At 41.2% G+C, this 19,993-nt stretch overlaps 2 pseudogenes across 2 annotated transcripts; both read right to left on the bottom strand.

Annotated features, from left to right (window-relative positions):
- Positions 1-190: 190 nt before the first annotated feature.
- Positions 191-15,220, bottom strand: LOC145463098 (2-(3-amino-3-carboxypropyl)histidine synthase subunit 1-like; annotated as a pseudogene). The gene is made up of 7 exons (XR_014041288.1): positions 14,280-15,220; positions 13,791-13,909; positions 12,388-12,456; positions 3,760-3,916; positions 2,958-3,058; positions 1,914-1,992; positions 191-1,201 (listed from the first exon to the last, which is right to left on the bottom strand). The product of XR_014041288.1 is annotated as a 2-(3-amino-3-carboxypropyl)histidine synthase subunit 1-like (transcript).
- On the bottom strand, positions 8,456-12,379 carry LOC145463086 (uncharacterized; annotated as a pseudogene). Its single transcript, XR_014041282.1, has 2 exons — positions 12,008-12,379; positions 8,456-11,966 (listed from the first exon to the last, which is right to left on the bottom strand). The product of XR_014041282.1 is annotated as an uncharacterized LOC145463086 (transcript).
- Positions 15,221-19,993: the final 4,773 nt, after the last annotated feature.

Below are 19,993 nucleotides of genomic sequence, written 5' to 3'. Positions count from 1 at the left end.
GTAGTAACGACCAGTTCAGTTCTTTAAAAATTACAGTCCTCTGACGAAAACCATCTCATGCGCAATCTGCCTTCCAAGGAATATCAGTTGGACAAACACATGCCAAAGACATACTATGTTCTGATACAAATTCCTTTCAACAATTTTTTGTTCTTTTTTATCGTTTTTGTTTATTCACCCTCCCCCCCCCCCCCCCTTTTGACTTTTTTCTGTTTAATTTCCAATGTATTTTACCACCTAATAGAATTCAAACCTTGGAGGCTCACGAAGTTTTTGAAGCTATGTAATACTTAAATATAATGGGAGAAAATGCGCAACAGTCAAAATTAATGTCTCAATCAAGATGATAGCCAATCCTAATGTTGTTTTTGTCTCAAGGGCGATCGAATTCTAATTTCTCCTTACAATATCGAGTCACTGTCAAACAGAAAAATAACGAGAATACTGAAGAGAATCATGGACCAGGGGATAAAGAGGAAAATGGCAATGTATATATCAGGGGAAATTGATCTTTTAAGGGTACGCCCGTAAGAAGAAAAGAAGTCTGAATTTGAGCTGTCGCATATTTGTTTGCACTTAATCAAAGCCCAAGAGGTGGTTTCGTTTTCAACCTCGCTCTACCATATGATTATAATAAGTATGAATCTGCTACAGTTACGATTGCATACATTTTATTTTTCATTTGCAGTTCCTGGGAAATTGCTGTGGGTGAACGTTCGTTTAGCCATTGCCATTTTGACTCTTTTTTCACGGTATATTTTACAATACGCTGGTAGCAGCTTGTATAATTGTAGAATTACAGACGAGATATTATTTCGTTTAAATATTTCAACAGCCCTTTTATGTCGCAACTTGGACGCGAGTTAGATCTCTGCTATTTGGAATGCTGTCTTCTGTCGTTTGAATCATTCTGCGTGCGTTCTTGTTAACTCACGCCAACCTTGTTCAACTTATGTAGGTTCTCTTGATGGCATTTTCCACAACATTCGGTGCTTTGTCCGCCACAGCCATCTTTGTTATGCATGTTTGAGTGTATATTTTCTGAGGATAGTTTTTCAGTGTGTAAGTTCTTTCTCCTCCTACTTATAGACACCTGTCTGTTATTTTCATTATTCACGGTCCACGGACCCAAGCTGACATTTGCGTAGAAATCCATTGGATAATCCCGTTGCCATTCAATCTCTTCAAGTACAACTGACGCCTGTTGGGTCGACATAAAACTCTTAGTCAGAGCGGGTACTCCTTAATACAGATTGCTAGAGATTTCCTTCTGAGAATTTGCTAGTACACGTACAATGCATTTCCACAATGTATTTTCATTCTCTGCAGAATTTATTTTCACTTTCACCGCCTGAAAAGCGGGAATTCTCTGCCTGATTTTCCCAATTTTTTTCCATCGAAACACTCAAACCGTCAACTTGTGAAATTCCAATCAGATTAGTTAAGTCAACATTGAGCCTTCGTTAGTTCGTAGCAGCACAATGCGTACCACAAGGTGAGCTTTGATCTAGGTAAATTGTCTAGTTGTTGATGGAAACAGACTGCGAACAAGAACCAATGTCAGTCAACCACTAAGATCGCCAGTGTCGTCATCTTCCCAAGCGGCCGACATAACAATTTTTCCTACTACTTAAATTTGGATTGGTCAGTAAGAAAAATCAATAATAAAATCTATTAACATCACGTCACCTTCTGTCACGCGTGCCTCAGAAACAAGTTTAAGACATGAACTGCAATCCAAGATGGCGACTGCTCGTCCAGTCACCTACTTGGGTCTCACTGTCAAGCTGTGCCCATAGTGGCAGTGAGTAATGGGCTACGAAAATGTAATTGCTGGTAACGAGACGTTAATCGTAAGTTGAACTTATAAAATCGGAGAGCAAAGTAATTAAAAAAACAAACGGTTGATTTACCTCGTAAGGTGACAGGAGAGGTTTAGGAAAAGCGTAACCCTAATCGATGGACAGTCGTGGACATGCCACCTGTACCCATCTGTTAAAATGATAAGATGGAAGATTAGTTCCATTAAGTAACGATGGCTTGATTATCTTAAGGAGCTACGTCACGGTTTGCACATCCTGAAAAGTTCGTCGTTTGGAATCCGTGTTAATCGTCTCTATCCTTAACCATCCTTGTTCCTTTATGGTTTATTATTATCTCTTTGGTGTTTTTCTATCTTAGTAAACTACTTTTTTCAGTTTTTCTTCAATTTAAAGGTAATTTTGTACATAGCCAAAATAACCTGGATACCGTGCCTGAGCTGCTAAGTAGCCATAACTATTTTCATGAGTAGAACAGGTTGCACTGTTCGGTTCTACAGTTTGGTCGGGTTGGTTTCAACAAAGAGTCAGGAAACCGTAAGAGTGTGAACTGAACAAAAAATGTGATAAACACGAGGAAATTTTGATAAATGGATACGAAATGATTGCGCAACAGCTCTGTGAAAAGCTATTCTACCGACAAACATTTAAGCGGCAAAGAAGTAACTTCACAGGGAAGGAGCTGTGTAATTTAGGAAATAGTAGGGGTGGGACAGAGTAACAGAAAAGCTACCTTTGCCTAATGCACCTGCACTGTAACTGAAGGAATAGGCGAATGAAGTGTTTCGCTGTCTGGCTCAAAACACACATTAGCACCTCTCTGTCTTGTGTTCCCTTGAGTACTCCCGACGGGGTTTGCATCAAAGTGTTACCTAGTTACGAACTTCACCTTATGACGTTAAGTCGACGTAAAATCGTTCGAGTACTCGCGCTATTGTCCAAATGGAAAACAAGAATCGGAAAATCTTCGGCTACCTCGACGAAGATTCGCCGAAAACTACAATTGTGTTCCTGACTGAAAAAAATAGTCCTCTATTACCTTCATCTCTGTTACGACTGTGGCTAGTGCAAGAATCAATAACAACTGTCCTCTATGTAGAGAAATAATTCGACAATTCAACACTAAAAGAAACTTACGCATCAACATCTTCGAACAAACGAAGTTTATCCGGGAAAATTTCAGACATCAACACAATCACATACTCAAGTCCTGCCTTGATAAACCTCCGTTCCAAATTCTGAAAATGACAATCGTATAATAAAGAATTTAGTTAAAAATGCAACCTCTTTTTGAGGGTTTCAAACGTTAAAAAGTCAAGAAGTTAATCTTCATTCTTGTAGGCTCCTTAATACCTCCACAACAAGCGCTCTGACCCTGTCTCTGTTTTTATCACAAAAAGCACTTCCTTTTTGCCATTCAGTTTCACATTAAATTCCTTTACGGAGAAACATTGCCATTTCATTCCCCTTAATGTGCTTTATTTCTGAAGATTTCCCCATCCAATACGAATTAAACATACGCGCGTTCATTTGAAATACGTACTTTTCTAGAAACAAAACCGCACATTTTCTGTTAAAAATACTTTAGTTCAGTTGAAGTAGGAGAGCAATACGCCCAGAGGTTGTAGCTACTAGACTACGATGCAATTTAATTTTTTACCGTACCCAAATTCGCAATTACCCAATAACAAGCCGTGTCTACTGTCCTGATATCCTGCAATATCAAGTCACTGACCTGATACGGCTACGATATCATGCTCCCTTGACCGAAAATTTGGGTACGGTAATAACTAATCGTACCTTTTCGGCACGCTCAGGCTCGTTTGGTCTCGCCATGAGTATTTTGGCTCGACTGCGTGTCGCCAAAATACGAACCAGGGCTCGAAAATACTCGCCTGATATGCCGCCGAAATAAAGGAACTGCTGGTCGCTATTGTACCTCTAACACCTTTGGACTCCCTTGTCTCCCTAATGTGCTGAGAATAAGTCCAAATTTCCTGGCCTTTGATGCGGTACTTATGGCTTCTTTTCTAGCTTTAAACATGGCTTCAATATCGTAATATTCCCTGGAAAATACTTTACTGTATGGATCGTACCTATTGTAGTCAACGTCCAACACGCTACTTGGCCTTTAACCGTTAAGACGAAATGTACAATTTAACGAGTGTGAACAGAAGCGATTAAAAGGGAGCGGTTGCTACAAACAAAATAAATTACAAGTTATAGACGAATACAATAAAAGAAACAGAAATAACGAGCCGAAGGTAGACGATACTTACAAACGTTGTATGACTAGGAAGCTAAGGTACACGTAAAAAAAAAAAGGACAACGGCAGGGAAGTAAACGAGACGAGATGACGGTAGCGTCGCGAAGAAAATGCACAAATAAACTAGAAAGACGCATACAAAAGGGGACTGAAACAAAGCAAAATTAAGCGAAAAAACCTAACAGAACATCGATAACGTGAAAGCGAGATAAACGAAAAGAATGCGATGATCACGAAAGAATGCACGCACAAACGGAAAAAATAACAATTAAATGCGGCTGCAACATCTGGCTCCTCTAAGAGTTTACTAAAACTCTTAAGTTCTCAGTTTTTAACGTTAAAGTTCATAACACAGTTCTCTACTCCTTATGGCTTCTCTGGCTGGGATTTACCCTGGTCTTTATTCTTCATTCTCCAGTATCAGCACGAGTTTGTCGATTGGGCGATCTAGGGTTGTTGTTGCCGTGGTAACTCTGACCGATCTGACCTGTCCATTTGAATCCGGGTGTACGTCGACAACATCGGGCCATGCTCCAGTCGTATCTTGAGGCTCGATCATCTACGATCAGTACCAGGTCTCCCTTTTCGAAGTTTCTTCGGGGGCGGTTCCATTTTACTCTCTTTTGTAGATTTTGGACGTACTCTTTTCTCCATCTCGACCAAAAGACATTGGAAAGATACTGCACACGTTTCCATCTTTTGCGGAGGTACAAGTCAGCTTTCTGAAAGTTTCCTGGCGGAGGCATGACAACCCTTGACTTCATAGTCAGTATGTGATTTGGTGTGAGTGGATCCAGATCCTCGGGATCGCTTGACGGGACAGTGAGCGGGCGACTGTTGATGATGCATTCTACCTCGGTTAACAGGGTTCTAAAGGACTCATCGTCGAGGGTGTGGCCGTGTTCTCGCATCAATGCAGACAAAACTGATCTGACAGATCGTATCTGGCGCTCCCAAACGCCACCCATGTGGGACGCTGCCGGAGGATTCTGTTTCCATTGGATAATCCAGTCAGCATTGAAGTCTCTGCAAAGATTCCTTTGGATTGCGCTGTGGTCCAGCTCGTCTAAAGCTTTCTTTAGTTCTCTCTCTGCTCCTACGATGTTGGTGCCTTGGTCTGATCTGATCTCACGTACTGACCCTCTCCTTGCTATGAATCGTCGAAGGGCGTTAATGAAGGAATCCGTTTCCAATGAGTCGGCCGTTTCAATGTGCACCACTCGGCTAGCTAGGCAGGTAAATAGTACTCCATAGCGTTCAACATCTCTCCGTCCTTGTTTGATGTAGAAGGGACCAAAGTAATCAACGCCACTATATGTGAAGGGAGGGGAGGGTGTTATTCGCTCCTTAGGAAGGTCAGCCATCTTTTGTTCACCTGTCGTTCCACGAAGACGACGACAAACCACGCACTTGGAGATGAAATGTCTCACAACAGAATTGGCGTTAAGTATCCAATATTGACTTCTTAGTTCGCTCAGCGTAATGCCCCTACCAGCATGGGCGACCTTCGTATGGGCGTCGCGAATTATGAGGTCCACGATGAAACTCTTCTTCGGGAGGATCACAGGATGCTTAAAGCCTTCTGAAAACTCTTCTGACTTGCTTAGTCTTCCGCCAACACGTATGAGTCCGTCCTGGTCCAGGAAAGGATCAAGGCGATACAACGTGCTAGATTTCTTGATTTCGGACTTTATTGCCTTTGCAAATTGGCGGTCACTCTCACAATCTACTCGTCGAACTTTCTGCAGAGCTTCTATTTCTTTGGGAAATGTACCGCTTTGTACCAATTTCAGAATGGTCTTCTCCGCTCTGTCTAATTCTTCTACTCTTAAGGGCTTGCGTTTCACGTTTGCTGTACGTCTCACTTTGTCAGCTCCATCCTTGGGAAGCAATGCCCTCTCATCGGAGTTAGGTTTTAGACGGAGTATCCAGGCAATGGATTTTTTCATACGGTGCCACTCGGAAAAGCGTGTGAGCCTCTTCAAAAGGTCTGCGTTCTCTTCAACATCCATGCTGTTCACAAGAACCTTCTTAACCTCAGGATCATTGTAGGAAACGTCGTCCAAGTCACCAGGAAGTTGAGGCCATTCGCTCTCGGGTAGCCATAGGAAATTTGGACCTGTAATCCAACGATGCTGTTTGGATAACTCATGGCCTTTCAAACCACGTGAGAGTCATCAGCCGGATTAATGTCGGTCCCAACGTACCTCCACTGGTTAGGATTTGTTGCATTTCTTATTGTTTGCACGCGATTCGCCACAAACACGTGGAAACGCTTCTTGTCATTTCGGATGTACTTCAAAACAGTTGTACTGTCTGTCCAATAAGTCTTACTCTCGGCAGGTTCGTCTAACTCTCTAGCAATCATTTCTCCCACTCTAACTGAAACTGTGGCCGCCGTAAGCTCGAGGCGTGGAATCGTCATGGTCTTGACGGGAACTACGCGGGCTTTCCCCATAAGGAACGCACAATGGATGTCTCCTTTCTCATTCTTGATTCTGAGGTATGTCACTTGACCGTAACCCGTTGAGCTAGCATCAGAGAAGTTGTGGATTTGTCTGGAGACGACTGTACCAAAGTTTGCAGGTTTGAAACATCGCTCCATAGAGAAACGTTCCAGGGCAGGCAACTGGCTTCTCCAATTCTCCCAACGTACACGGTACTCTTCGCCAATGTCTTCATCCCAGCTTAACTTGGTGCGACACAGATCCTGCAGTATTGACTTTCCGACCAACAGAAAGGGTGCTGCTATTCCCAGAGGGTCGTAAACGGAAGATATCGTAGACAATATTCCTCTTCGGGTTAGCGGCTGGTCTTTAAGGACGATTCTGAAACCAAACGTATCCGACTCGATTGCCCACTGTACGCCGAGAGCCCTCTCAAACGGAAGTTCACCACTGCCCAGCTCTAATGCTCTCACGTCTTGGGCACGAGCTTCGTCTGGGACACTTTCTAGTACGGGTCTACGGTTGCTAACGAACTTGGCCAGATTGAAACCTCCATGTGCACAGGCATGGCGAACACCACGTATTCTTAGAATAGCGGACTCCTCCGTATCTTCTGGGCGAAGGCAGTCGTCAACATAGAAATTCTTCCTCAACACGTTAGCGGTTTCTGGACCAACGGCCTCCTCGGCGTCATCAGCTGCTTTTCGTAGCGCGAAGTTTGAACAACTCGGCGAGGAAACCGCACCAAATAAATGGACGTTCATCTGATACTCCTCAAGATTCTGCGTTAAATCTCCATCAGGCCACCATAGGAAGCGCAACAAGTCTCGCTGGCCTTCTGGTACCCGGACTTGATGGAACATGGCATCAATATCACTCATGAAGGCGACCGGTCCTTGGCGGAATCTTGTCAGAACACCCACGAGTCGATTCGTCAGGTCAGGCCCCTGCAACAATTGGTCGTTTAGCGATGTTCCTCCGAACCTGGCACTACAGTCGAATACGACCCTGATCTTGTTGGGCTTCTTAGCGTGGTAGACGCCATGGTGGGGTATGTACCAAAGTTGGCCTGTCTTAGCAAATAGACGATCTGACGGCACCTTCCTAGCAAATCCCTTGGCAATAATACTGTTCGTGAAATTGACATAGTCCTTGTAAAATGTCTCATTATTGATAAACTTCTTTCTTAACCAGTGTGCTCTTTGAAGGACCTGCTCCTTGTTCTCAGGAAAGCGTACATCGTCACGGCGGAATGGAAGGGGAATCTCGTAATGACTATCTTCTGTATGCCGAATACCCTGGGTAACTATCTTGAGAAACTTCTTGTCCTCTTGTGAGTATCCTTGTTCCTTATCATCAGTTCGCTCGCTGAAGTCTAGCTCAAACATCTTGTTCAGCACTTGTGGAGTAACGATTTCTCTGACTTTGTTCTCTACCATGAAGTGGTGATCGAGGTGTCTACCAGAACAGACTTCCATTGCAGCAACTCTATGGCAATTTACAGTAGGATGCTCTGCATAGCACATGTATAAGGGCCCAACTATTGCCCATCCAGCAAACGTTTTAATTGCAAATGGACCACCATCTTCGCTTGCTAATACATCCATTGGCTCAAGAGCTTTCGGACAATTAGAGCCAATCAGAAGACCGATCTTGGCATTAGGTAACTGTAGTGGCAGATCTGCTTCTATGCCTTTAAGATGTTTCCATCGATGAGCAAGTTCAGGCGTAGGGATGTTATCGCAGGTAGAAAGGTCCTTTTTGGCGAAGATCTTCGGTAATTGCACGGTATTGTCACCCTTTAAATCTGAAACGACCAATCCGTTCAAAACCTTGGCGTCGTGTAATTTGGTGCCGTTGACGGTCTTCACCATCAGCTGTGTATCGGTGCCGTTTACACCCAAACTGGATGCGATATCTTCTAGAACAAAGGAACCGGTGCTGCAAGTATCAAGCATGGCGTAAGTGAGGACTTCACTTTCTCAGATCTCAACCTGACAGGAACGATGGGTACAGCGCAGACAGATTTCTCAGCGCCAGTGGCATTACACGTTGCTTGGGCCATTTCAGTGTGAGCATTCGCAACATGATCCTTACGCTGCGGAGGCGGGGGGATCTGCTGCTTGGAGGCTACTTGATTGATGCGGAAGTTGTCATCATGAAGTCCCGTGGGATGACGACGTGAACACTTCTTACAAGTTCTCCTCTGGGCGCACCCGTTAGGTCTGTGGCCAGGATCGTAACATGCGAAACAGAGCTCCTTTTCTTTGAGGAACTCCTTCCTATCTGGTAAAGATCTCTTCAAGTAGGCTTGGCAATCGTCTAAGTCGTGCCCCTTGTTGCAAAGCTTACAAATGATGGTAGGGTTACGTGAAGCAATCGTTTGGTCAGCGGTTACATCTGTTGCGTGATTGGAGACGTGATGCGGGGCGCGAGCACGGTCCCCGAAAGTTTTAGGCTCCCCGGAACCTTTGCCTTTGTTGGAGCGATCAGGGCGATCCGATGAGCCATCCAAGCGACGGAGGGCTTCTCACGAAAAGATTGGATCTGTTGCAATCCCTGCTTCGGTGTTTACGAAGGTCACGAAATCATCAAACGTGGGGATCGTTCCTCTAGCAAGTCTACTTTTATTGGCTTCTCGCCTCCATCGGTCTTGGAGCGGAAAAGGAAGCTTTGACACCGTACTTTGTAAGTTGTGTGGGTGGTTGAGGATGGATAGAAAGGTTAGGGTCGACATCGCGCTCCGGCACTGACCAAGAAAGATGGAAAGTCGGTCTAATGCCAGTTCATCTCCTGACCGTATGTGAGGCCACTCGTTAATCTTCTTAATGTACGCGTTCGATATCTTGTAAGGATCCCCGTACTTCTCCTTTAGGAGTTTCTTAGCTTCTATGTAGCCGCTGTTTCTATCCAAGTGAAGACATCCTTTGATGAGCTCCTTCGGTTCTCCTTGTAAGTATTGCTCCAAGTATTGCAAACGAACATCGTTAGCGCTCACTCTAGCTTCCACTTGGGATTCAAAGCTTCTAGTAAATGTGGAATATTCCAAAGGATCGCCAGTAAATTTAGTCAGCGTGAGTGACGGAAGTAAACTCTGTTGTTGTTGTTCCGCCAACAGTTCAGTTAATCTGTTTTGTTTCTGAAGAACGTCACGAAACTGCGTATTTGGCTGCGTGTCAGCGACGAGAAACTCAGGTGCGAGAGGGTTTAACTTCGTAGGATATCGCGTCGGCTTAGGAGGTGTTTGTGTAATAGGAGCGTCATCATGGAAACCCGCAGTAAAGTTCACGTTCGTTACAGTGTTCGACGTTGCGCTTGGAACGGTGTAAATACTGGACACAGGCAGAAAAGACGGCCCAGAGAGAGAAATTCCTGGTACACGAGAGGCTTCTGAAGGCATTTCCGGCTGGTGGCTTAAATCTTCCTTGACGCCATTCTCGATTTCTGCGAACACACGTTCACGAACTTGGGCGACTGCTAATTGTTCTTCTAAACGTAACCTCTCGGCCCTTTTCTCTAGCTCTTGCCTTTGTTCCAACATAGCCACTTTTGCCATTAATTCGGCCGCTTTCGCCTTTTCTTTCGCTCTGCTGGAGATGATTAAGGATCTCGATGTTGCGTGAGAGCGATGCGATGCTCGCGTACGTCTTGAACTGGCTTGAGATCTAACCTCCAAATTCTGCTCGAGGACCTCTTTCGCAGACGAAATCCAACGAATGGTTTTTTCAATAAAATCGCTTATTTGCTTACTCTTTTCGGCATACCAATCGTTAGCTACGGTTAGCTGGTCACCTTCACCCTCGAGGTCGTCCAACAATACAGCGACGCATCTCGTTAATTCTTCCACGGTAACACGAAATGCAGTCAGATTCTTTTCCATGACGTGCACGTTTTCTTCGATACTCGCAGAAGAAACAATTTCCTTAATTTGCCGTTGGATTCTTTTATCGACAGTTTGACAGTCTGTCCATCGAAGATGAGCGATATAGGCCTTTCCTTTCTCGGTGCGCTGCCTTCGCCTTGTTACACCGGTTGCGAGGGCCGCGCCCGCAGATTCTAAACTGTCGCTTTCCAATCCGATTTGTTCCTGTTGGCTTCCAGTGCTTTCGATTGGATCCATAACGTTTAAACGAATATTGTAGTCAACGTCCAACACGCTACTTGGCCTTTAACCGTTAAGACGAAATGTACAATTTAACGAGTGCGAACAGAAGCGATGAAAAGGGAGCGGTTGCTACAAACAAAATAAATTACAAGTTATAGACGAATACAATAAAAGAAACAGAAATAACGAGCCGAAGGTAGACGATACTTACAAACGTTGTATGACTAGGAAGCTAAGGTACACGTAAAAAAAAAAGGACAACGACAGGGAGGTAAACGAGACGAGATGACGGTAGCGTCGCGAAGAAAATGCACAAATAAACTAGAAAGACGCATACAAAAGGGGACTGAAACAAAGCAAAATTAAGCGAAAAAACCTAACAGAACATCGATAACGTGAAAGCGAGATACACGAAAAGAATGCGATGATCACGAAAGAATGCACGCACAAACGGAAAAAATAACAATTAAATGCGGCTGCAACAGTACCTGTGAAACGGGAATAAATATTATCATGCAATGATGAATGCATGCTTCCCACAAACGTCACTTTTCAAAATTCCCTGACTTTTCCCTGATAAAAATATTAAAATTTCCCTGATCAACAAAACACAAAATGTCAGATATAGTAGCGGCTTCTAGCATGAACGTAGAGCCGCCCTAATTTCTACTCGTTCATTAAGACGGATGAGTTTTCAACAAATTTCTTTCTTTTAGGAAAAAAAAAAATTTCCTTCTTTTAGGAAAAATATCATTGAGATCACAGTGATACCAAATGTTCCTTCCAGCCTTTAATGGTATTAAATCAGCCGTGTTAAGATATTTCAATTTCCCCTGACTTTTCTTCAAAATGTCAATTTTTTCCTGACTCAGAATAAAATTCCCAGATTTTTCCCTGACCTTGAAGAATTTTATTTTTCCCTGGCCATTTCCTAACCTCTGGCAACCCTGTAAATAACAAAACGTTCTGTTGACAAGCCAAACAAGCCTTGGGCTCTTCGTCATTCCTTTTTCAGTCTGTAGCATGGATAGACCATTGCAGGAGTATTGTTATTGTTACTTGATAGGATGCTAGTCCCGCAACCCTCCCTCCCACCTCACCCTTCCCCTTCCCCTCCCCATCCCCCCTCCCTCCCAACCAATTCTTTGCAATATACAGTAATTACAGGCCAGACTTCCCTAGCGATTGAACAGTACACGTCTATACTTAACAATTACATTATGAGCTCGGGATTTCCATCTTGCATAGAAATCGAGAGCGAATAATCTGTTTTAGTATAAATATATATTAGTCGTTCAAAAATTTATCTAAATCCTCTTCACAGACACTTCGAAAACGCAAAGGAGCGGCCATCACTTTGTTAACAACCACACACTGCTAAGCTACTGACTATTTTAAGAGTCATTTTTGTTCATTTGTTTATTCGCCAATTCCACATCCCCCATAATACACCTAGTTTGCCCCCCAAAAATTTTGCATAAGCATTGTCTTCAGTTTCTCTTGGGATGACTGTAATACCCAGGAGAAACGGGAAACAAAGGTTATGGAGAATTTTGGGGGGCAAACAAGGCGTATTATGGGGGATGTGGAAATGGCAAATTGAAGAAATTCTGCCTCTTATACTTTTAACTTGAAGATATGAGTTAGAATAATTTATCTTGAATTCTTTTTTTTTTTTTTAAGAACTGCCATCTGGAGCAATCAGATGTGGCATGACACTACCCCTTGATTCTTTTTAAGTTTCGTACCTGTACGCTGGTATAGACGGGTTAGCAATCATTACAGCTTCCAGATGAAACCTTCCATCTCCAAGATCACTAAAACAATGAAGAATACTGGTCAATGACTTCAATAATCTAAAATCTGGGTCAGCAGGCCACAGAAAATAGAAATTAGCAGTTTACAAAGCTTGGGAAAATGTATTATCTACATTACTTGCAAAACGTGTTGGACGTTTTATTTCCATACACTTTTTATCTCATTTCGGACAAATTTCAGACAAAAATTTAGGACACTTTGCTGAAACATAGCTACCGTAAATTTACGGATAGCCATACAAAACACGAATTAGACTGAAACAACATCAAAGATGTTACTTTTACTGCACTGTCAAGGTTTTACAGATAAACCAACAAGAAAATAAAACAAATTCTATCAAGCCGTTGCGTATGTCAAGTCGTGTCTCAACTAGAGTTCACTCCATAAATCCCGGCATAAAGGAAACTTGGCACTTTGGAACTACTTCAAAGTTTTACATTGTACTGTTAATATTTCAGACGCTTGAAAGTTTTCGGACACTTGCCTTGCTCCAAATTAAACTTTTTGGCAAGTACTGTCAGTGTAATGTACGTTGTCCTAACTGGAAAACCAGAGAGCTGTCTCACTATCATGGGAGATAAATAATTATTGCTTCTAGAGTGAAGGTTTGAACATTGTACAGTTCTTTTTTTCTTTTTTTAACACATTTTTAACAGGTTGAACGTGACTTGCTTGGTATGTCTATTTGTAGCACTGACAGCAATTGGCAACGTTTCTCGGGTCATGCATAAAACGTTCATCAGTGTGGTACAAGGAAATGGAACATGCACTTGGGTCAGCTGAGGATGACAGAAGTTTCTGTCGAAACATGTTTTATAAACTCAAACGTTTTGTCGTTTTCTTAAAATTCTTAATCTGCAATAAATGTTAAAACTACTACAAAATGTAAAGAACTGCATTTGAAGGAAATTTGGGGAGTCTCACAATCATTGCTACGTGTAATTACATTGAAGAATGCAAAACACCTTTAGGAGTACAGGGCAGGGGTTTCATTAAGGGCCAGAGATCGGGAAAATCGACTGGCTATGAGGACGATTTTGCCTATTCTAACTGGTTTGACCATCTAGAGGAAAGTTTTTTTATAAAGGAGTTCAGATAAAATAGCCTTCCTGCTGAAATCGTTAAGTGAAACCCCTGCAAGTCACTTGAGACAATCTTGGAATGTTGCTTATTCTAGGCAAATGAGTGGATATGAGTTTGACTGTACAGCTGTAAACTGTACTATAAAATTTGTATTTCAGTTAATAAATGCTAATAAGGCTTACAGTGTAACTTGCACAGCCCTTTGAATTTCAAGCCAGAAATATGAAGATTCTGAGCCTCACTATCTTACATGGAAGCATCTTTGTGTTTTATTCTAGGAGCTGTACAGTCAAGAATCTCTCCAGGGGACAAGGGCTTACACTGTGGAATCTCCACCTTGTAGTCTTTACACAAATCTTCATACACGGCCTGCATGATGAACACAAAAGGAAGATTATACCTAGTTAAGCATAACTTAAATTCTGTATGAAGGAGCATGTAGTTTTGCACTCAAATGGGAAAATGGAATTTAAAAGGTGCTGAATGCGTGGCTCTAGAAAATATCCACACAAGTACCATTAACAGGAGATTGGAAGAGGGAGGCCAAGAGGACAGTGATCTTCTGAGTAAGGGGCTGGGAGGGGAGGGTGGGGGCTTCAAACTCAATAACCCTTCATGGGTAGGGTATAGATATTTTTATTGATTTTTATTCCAAAATGCCAGAAGGGAATTCATGGCCACCAATTTTCTAAAATGTTAAACAACCGATTCATACAATCAAATCTAACAGTTGACATACCTGAAGAGTTGCCACAAATTGTATCGTGCTCACTATCGCCAATGATGTCCCAGCTTCAAAGTTGTACCTGACTGTGTCTACAAATTAAAATGGCTGGCGTCCAGTTTGATGTCCACAAGTACATATAACATCTTGATTCCTTTTGTAGAGTCAATTGGAACTGTGAAGAGAGTAATCAGTATTTTTAACAGGTCAATTTTTTCAAATTTTTTCAGATCTTTTTCCAGTAGTGTTATGGCTGCAATCATATCTATCATCATGTCTACATTTAATTGCTATTGTTGGACATCTATTACTATGGAATTTACATACTTGAGCCAAGTATTACGTCCAATGAACATAAAGGGCCAACCAACACACAACCGCTCTCATGTGGCTTTGATAGCTTAGTTGGGAGAGCATTGCACCAGTATCGAGAAGGTCGTGGGTTTGAATCCTGTTCAAAGCCTGAAAATTTTTTCAGGTGTTTTTCCAGTAGTGTTATAGCTGCATTCGCATCTATCATCATGTCTACTAGTTACTATATTTTTATCTAATGCTAGCTTTAGCCTTGTCCTATATCCCTAGTAGGAGCACTAAGGGTACTACATACATGTACCTGTGTGTTCTAACTAGTATTGTCGGATAACGACTATAAATCAAAGGCTCCATTTCCTGCATCTTCAGTGTTACATGGTTTATAATAGCAGGGGACGTTAAAGAACCCACACACTTATCGCAAAGAGTAGGGCACGAAGTTCTCAGTGTCGTGGTCTGGCCTTGTCTCACGGGTTGGTGCTTCATATAGGGTCAATCTCATAGCACCTTTCCCCCTTGCACAGAATTGCCCAGGAAAAATTGCTATATATTTATGTCAACTTTTAATCACTAACAGAAAAGAAATGTTAAATTTTGTGTATACTATCCAACAAACCCATACCAAGGCTTTGTAAGAATAACTTTGTAACTCACTACTAATTCCATCATCGATTTGTACATGTATTGAAGCAAAAGACCAGAGTCATCCCTTCCATGGTAGATGTCTGCTTGAATTTGCTGCTTGTTAGTTGATACAATTCATATTACATCATCATACCAGTCATTGCCATGTAGGGTGATGAATGGAAAAATCTGAGTAGACTAACTGAGACACCAAGACCCTTGTTTAAAAATCTGAGACTGCTCAAGCGATTTTAGACTGTGATATGAACTAAACACAGAATTAAAAAAATCTTCATGACTAATAATAAATACTTCCAAAATTTTGAGATCAAATCAAAAGTTTTAGAGACCCAAGATTTCCTAGGTATTATTTTCCACCCCTTCCAAGATCTCAAGATTAAATCAAAACATTCAGGGACCCAAGATTTTCTAGGCCACTCCTGGTGAATAACGCAAATAAATTAGAACAGCTACAACTATAGGCCTCACCCAAGCAACTATGACCATAATGGACCATGAGGTCACATGCTAGTGCCCTAGCGGAGAAGTCATCAACACAGCATGCACCATACGTGACATCTCCCATGATAACCGTATCACAGTCTGTGAATCTGACACCATCATGCCATTAGTAATTTACGGTAGTAAGCTTTTGATGACTTTGTTAACGTCGGAGAAGAGAATATGTGTCACAAGAGTCAAGATTTTTCTCATACCAGGACTAAGACACAGAACATACCAGGTACAACTAATCAATAGTTTAATTGAAGGGATTTTGTAGTTATGTATCAAACAAGAAAAAGACCATGTTTGACCACATTTTGGAACACAGAGAAAAAGTTGAAAATACAACGTATAGCGGAGTATTTTTCACAAACTTTCAGGTGTTTGGAAATGTGGTCAAACACCGTCTTGAGTGTTTGATATATCTTCTCAATCAAAACTAAAACTAAGGAGAAAATGGAGAAACAAAATCATAAAAATTGTTGCCAATTAAGATCAGATATCCAGACACCATCAAGGTCATGATTTCCTTTGTTTAAACTTGATGAATTATTAATGAGTTTGAGAAAGTAAATTATTAACAATACATGCACTCAGAGCTGAAGGCTAAAACGGATTCTGGAGGAGGGGGGTAAATTGGGGTACATAAATCTGCCAATCCGTGCTTTTTTTTTCGCCATTTCCGCTGATCCGCCAACATTTTCGTTCAAATACGAAATCGCATTTTTTGAAAACTTTCTGTGGCGTAGATTCACTGCAACTTTTCCCTCCCCCTTTTGGGGTATGTGCGTACAAGTATATGCGACACCAAAGGCCATGGTGTTTGAGCCTTTTGGTCTGAACTAGACCGGAGGACATCGCAGTATTTTGGAAATTATGGGACGATAATTCAATTCCTAATCTTAAGACAATGGATAACTGATCTGAGTAACAGATTTGCCACTTGGTTTTGCGCGAGAAAGAAACAGAAGTGTAAAAGTTCATCGCTACATAAACTGCTAAAATTAATGTGGATGCCATTGTCAAGTTTTCAAAAATTGTAAAGGATTCAACATACTGGATAAGGATCACACAATTCCAATAACAAGGTCAAACCCAAGTTTAAATAACTGAGTTTCGTCCGAAAAAAGAAATAAAGTCGATGAAACTTGAACTTACCGACCAAAGATCTATGACCAAAACTTTGTTGAGGATCCATGATCTGAACTTCAAGAGATGTATAGTCCGGAATCTGCACTGAAACTCACAGCTGATCCACGATCCGCCGTATTTTAGAAATTTGCGAATCCACTCAATTTATTGCGAAATTCCGCAATCCATTCGCTTTTGAAGGCCAAATCTGTCGATCCGCAAACCTATTCACCCCCTCCTAGAGGAACCACATTAATTTGGCAATCGATGGGTGACAAAAATCTGACCATTCTAATAGGTTGGCTGTTTTAAAGCAATTCATTAAATAGAGAAATTAGAGCTTTTGCTCGGGCCAATCAACAATCAGTTGACTTGAAGAACCCCATTAAGGGAGTGATCCACTCAATGAAACAAAAGTTCACTTATGCAATGTGAATGAGTGAGTGCATTACTTTGCCGCTGCTAGGCTACTGGCAATTGACCGTAATGACAGTCTGGACTCATGATCTCTTTTGGATTAATAAGAACCCTTAAATTACAGGTTAGTCACTATTAATAACAATTATAGTACAGATGCTGAATATTAAAATTTATAATTATACTGTACTCCAGGCAGCGTGCCTCAACAAAGCTTTCTATTGTTTTTTAGTAATAATTATCGTCTTGCAATTAGTGTACTTGTACTATTTTCTATAGTGTCTGCCAATTGCATGTCAATGTAACCCAAAGCTGTTAGTTTTAAGTCCTTTTTTTCTGTAAGTTAGACATATGCCGAAAATGATGCCAGTAATATTTTCTTTTAACTCCAACACTAAATAAGCACAACATTTCATTAATTAATAAATATATTAAAGTGATCAGGTACAACCACAAATCACATCTATAGGAAAATAATACCACTGACAGAAAAATGACATATTCTGAAGGATCGTGATACTGATGACTGTAGAAAATTCAATTCAAAGCCAAGTGGTGTTTATTAATTATGTTCAGATAAAAATCTAAAAAAAATTGTCCTTTAAGCAATTCACTTGAGAGGAAAGAGTGTTTAGGAAAACCAAAAAGCGACAACTTGCTTAAAAGGCTTCGGATCGAGCTGAGAAGCGAGATGACAATAGAAAAGACAACAAGGCATTGAGGTGAGTCATTTTTATTGCAAAAATACCAAAATTTCAGCTATAATGTCGATTACCGTTTTTCCCCATACAAACCTTTATAAATTCAAACCGTTGTAACACAACACCACCACATACTGCAAGGCGAAGGTCACGTTTCGCGTAACCAAACTCGGTCGTTATGTAATAGGGCCATGTAATAGTAGATGTCGCCGGTAACCGTGTCACGTTTCGCGCGCTGAACGTTCCCATAAAGATTAAAAAAAAAAAACTCCTCGCATTGTGAGCTTGGGCCGCCTGTGATTTACAATGCATTAGTTTACTGTGATACAACGCCTAACAATTCCATTAGTTAGTGCGTTCTCCAAATGACTTAGCCGTTTTAGACTTAGATGCAGTGATGTTCATAAGCGCAGAAAGATGGTCACAGATTCATAGTATTCGACCAATAGTAGGTTGACAGTAGGCGATGTACATCGGACGTTAACCTTGTGTAAACAATAGCAAACTTCTGCTTTATGTGCGACGAATGGTGAGAGATCGACTAGAAACACGTCAAATCGGCTTTGGACCTGCCTTTACCAACAAATAAGGTTAGAACATTTCGAAATTATCAGCTCTGTGCATGTGTCTATTTCAACTTATTATAGGTCAAGTCGTGTGGCGCATGCTAAAATATACGTCTAACCCGTAAATTGAAATTTGACGACGGATGGTCACATATTTGCATTTTTGACGTACTTTGAAAAGCTCTCGCGTCGTTCACAATCATTTGCCCAAAGAAATTTTTACAGGAGTCTGTAGACCATCCTTCTGCGATTCAAACATCAGAAGCTTGATCCATTTGAAGGTTTCGCACATGGTGAAAATTAATTATATTCACGAAGTACTTTTAAGTGAATGAAATACATGTCTTCGAAATTTAATTATTTTGCACCCAAAAAGACAACGCAACATTCCCTAAAATCAACCCAGTACACATTTAAACATTGCACAAAAATATTTGAGTGTTTTAAAGACGGAAGAATGATGTGGTTTTGCATGCGAGGCTCTCAAACTTGTGTAATAAAATGGTGCGTCAAATGACGATTTCAACGGAATTTGGTAATTTGCATATTTCTTTGAAATAAAAGGATATTTTGCCAAAAAACTGTCCAGTAGTTTTTGTCATGCCCTAGCCTATCTACCCAGGAGTACCCAACGACACTTTAACTGGAAATTTAAGATGTGACTTCCCAAGCACTGATTCTGTGCTCCCACGTCAATTACCATTAATAATTAACTTTCCTGGGAAAAAAATATCCGCTCTTCACTGCTAGCAAGATCGACTTTATTTCATAAAACTCCCAGCCAGACATAACGAAAATTTTGAATACCGAGCTAGAAAAATGGCAATTAGCCAAGTAGCCAGCCAGCAGTAAAGAGTAACATTTGAAATGCCAGCAAGGCAATTATAGGCGAAAAAAAATGTTCTGGCCAGCGTTTTGACCTAGATTAAAAACAAACGCACTGTTTAGGACCTTTATTGAACAGCCTATTGTCTGTTGACTATTATTAGAGATAAATTAGCAATATGTGGTTATTTTTGCCGCTATAAGCAAAATCTACACTTTGATTATCTTATCCCTTAAAAACAATGCAACTTACCATTTACGTCTTAAGCGGTCGGGCAAGGTGTCTCCCAGCACGTTGTTTTCCGATACTTCAGATGCCTTCCAGGTTCAGCATACGTGTGACAGTTTGGCACTTTACGTTCTGACATCTAAAATGATTCACGCTAATGTTTGAAATAAGACCCCTCTAATCCTTGTAGACATTCAGATTAAACTTGCTTTCACCAAAGAAACGTTTGTTGCAAAATTACTTTTATATAATGCTGTAAGGGAAATGAACAAAAAAAATAATATTGAAGTCCTTTACTAATACACATCGGCCTTACTTCTACATTGCTAGCCCAATAATGATTGTAATTTCAACAACAGCAGCACACTTTATATGTTTACCCCGATTTAGTAGTTTAAAATTATTTCTAATGATTTTTTT

Source organism: Orbicella franksi, chromosome 12 (genome assembly GCF_964199315.1).
Source record: "Orbicella franksi chromosome 12, jaOrbFran1.1, whole genome shotgun sequence".
Lineage (NCBI taxonomy): Eukaryota > Metazoa > Cnidaria > Anthozoa > Scleractinia > Merulinidae > Orbicella > Orbicella franksi.
This window is presented reverse-complemented; position numbering and strand designations above follow the sequence as displayed.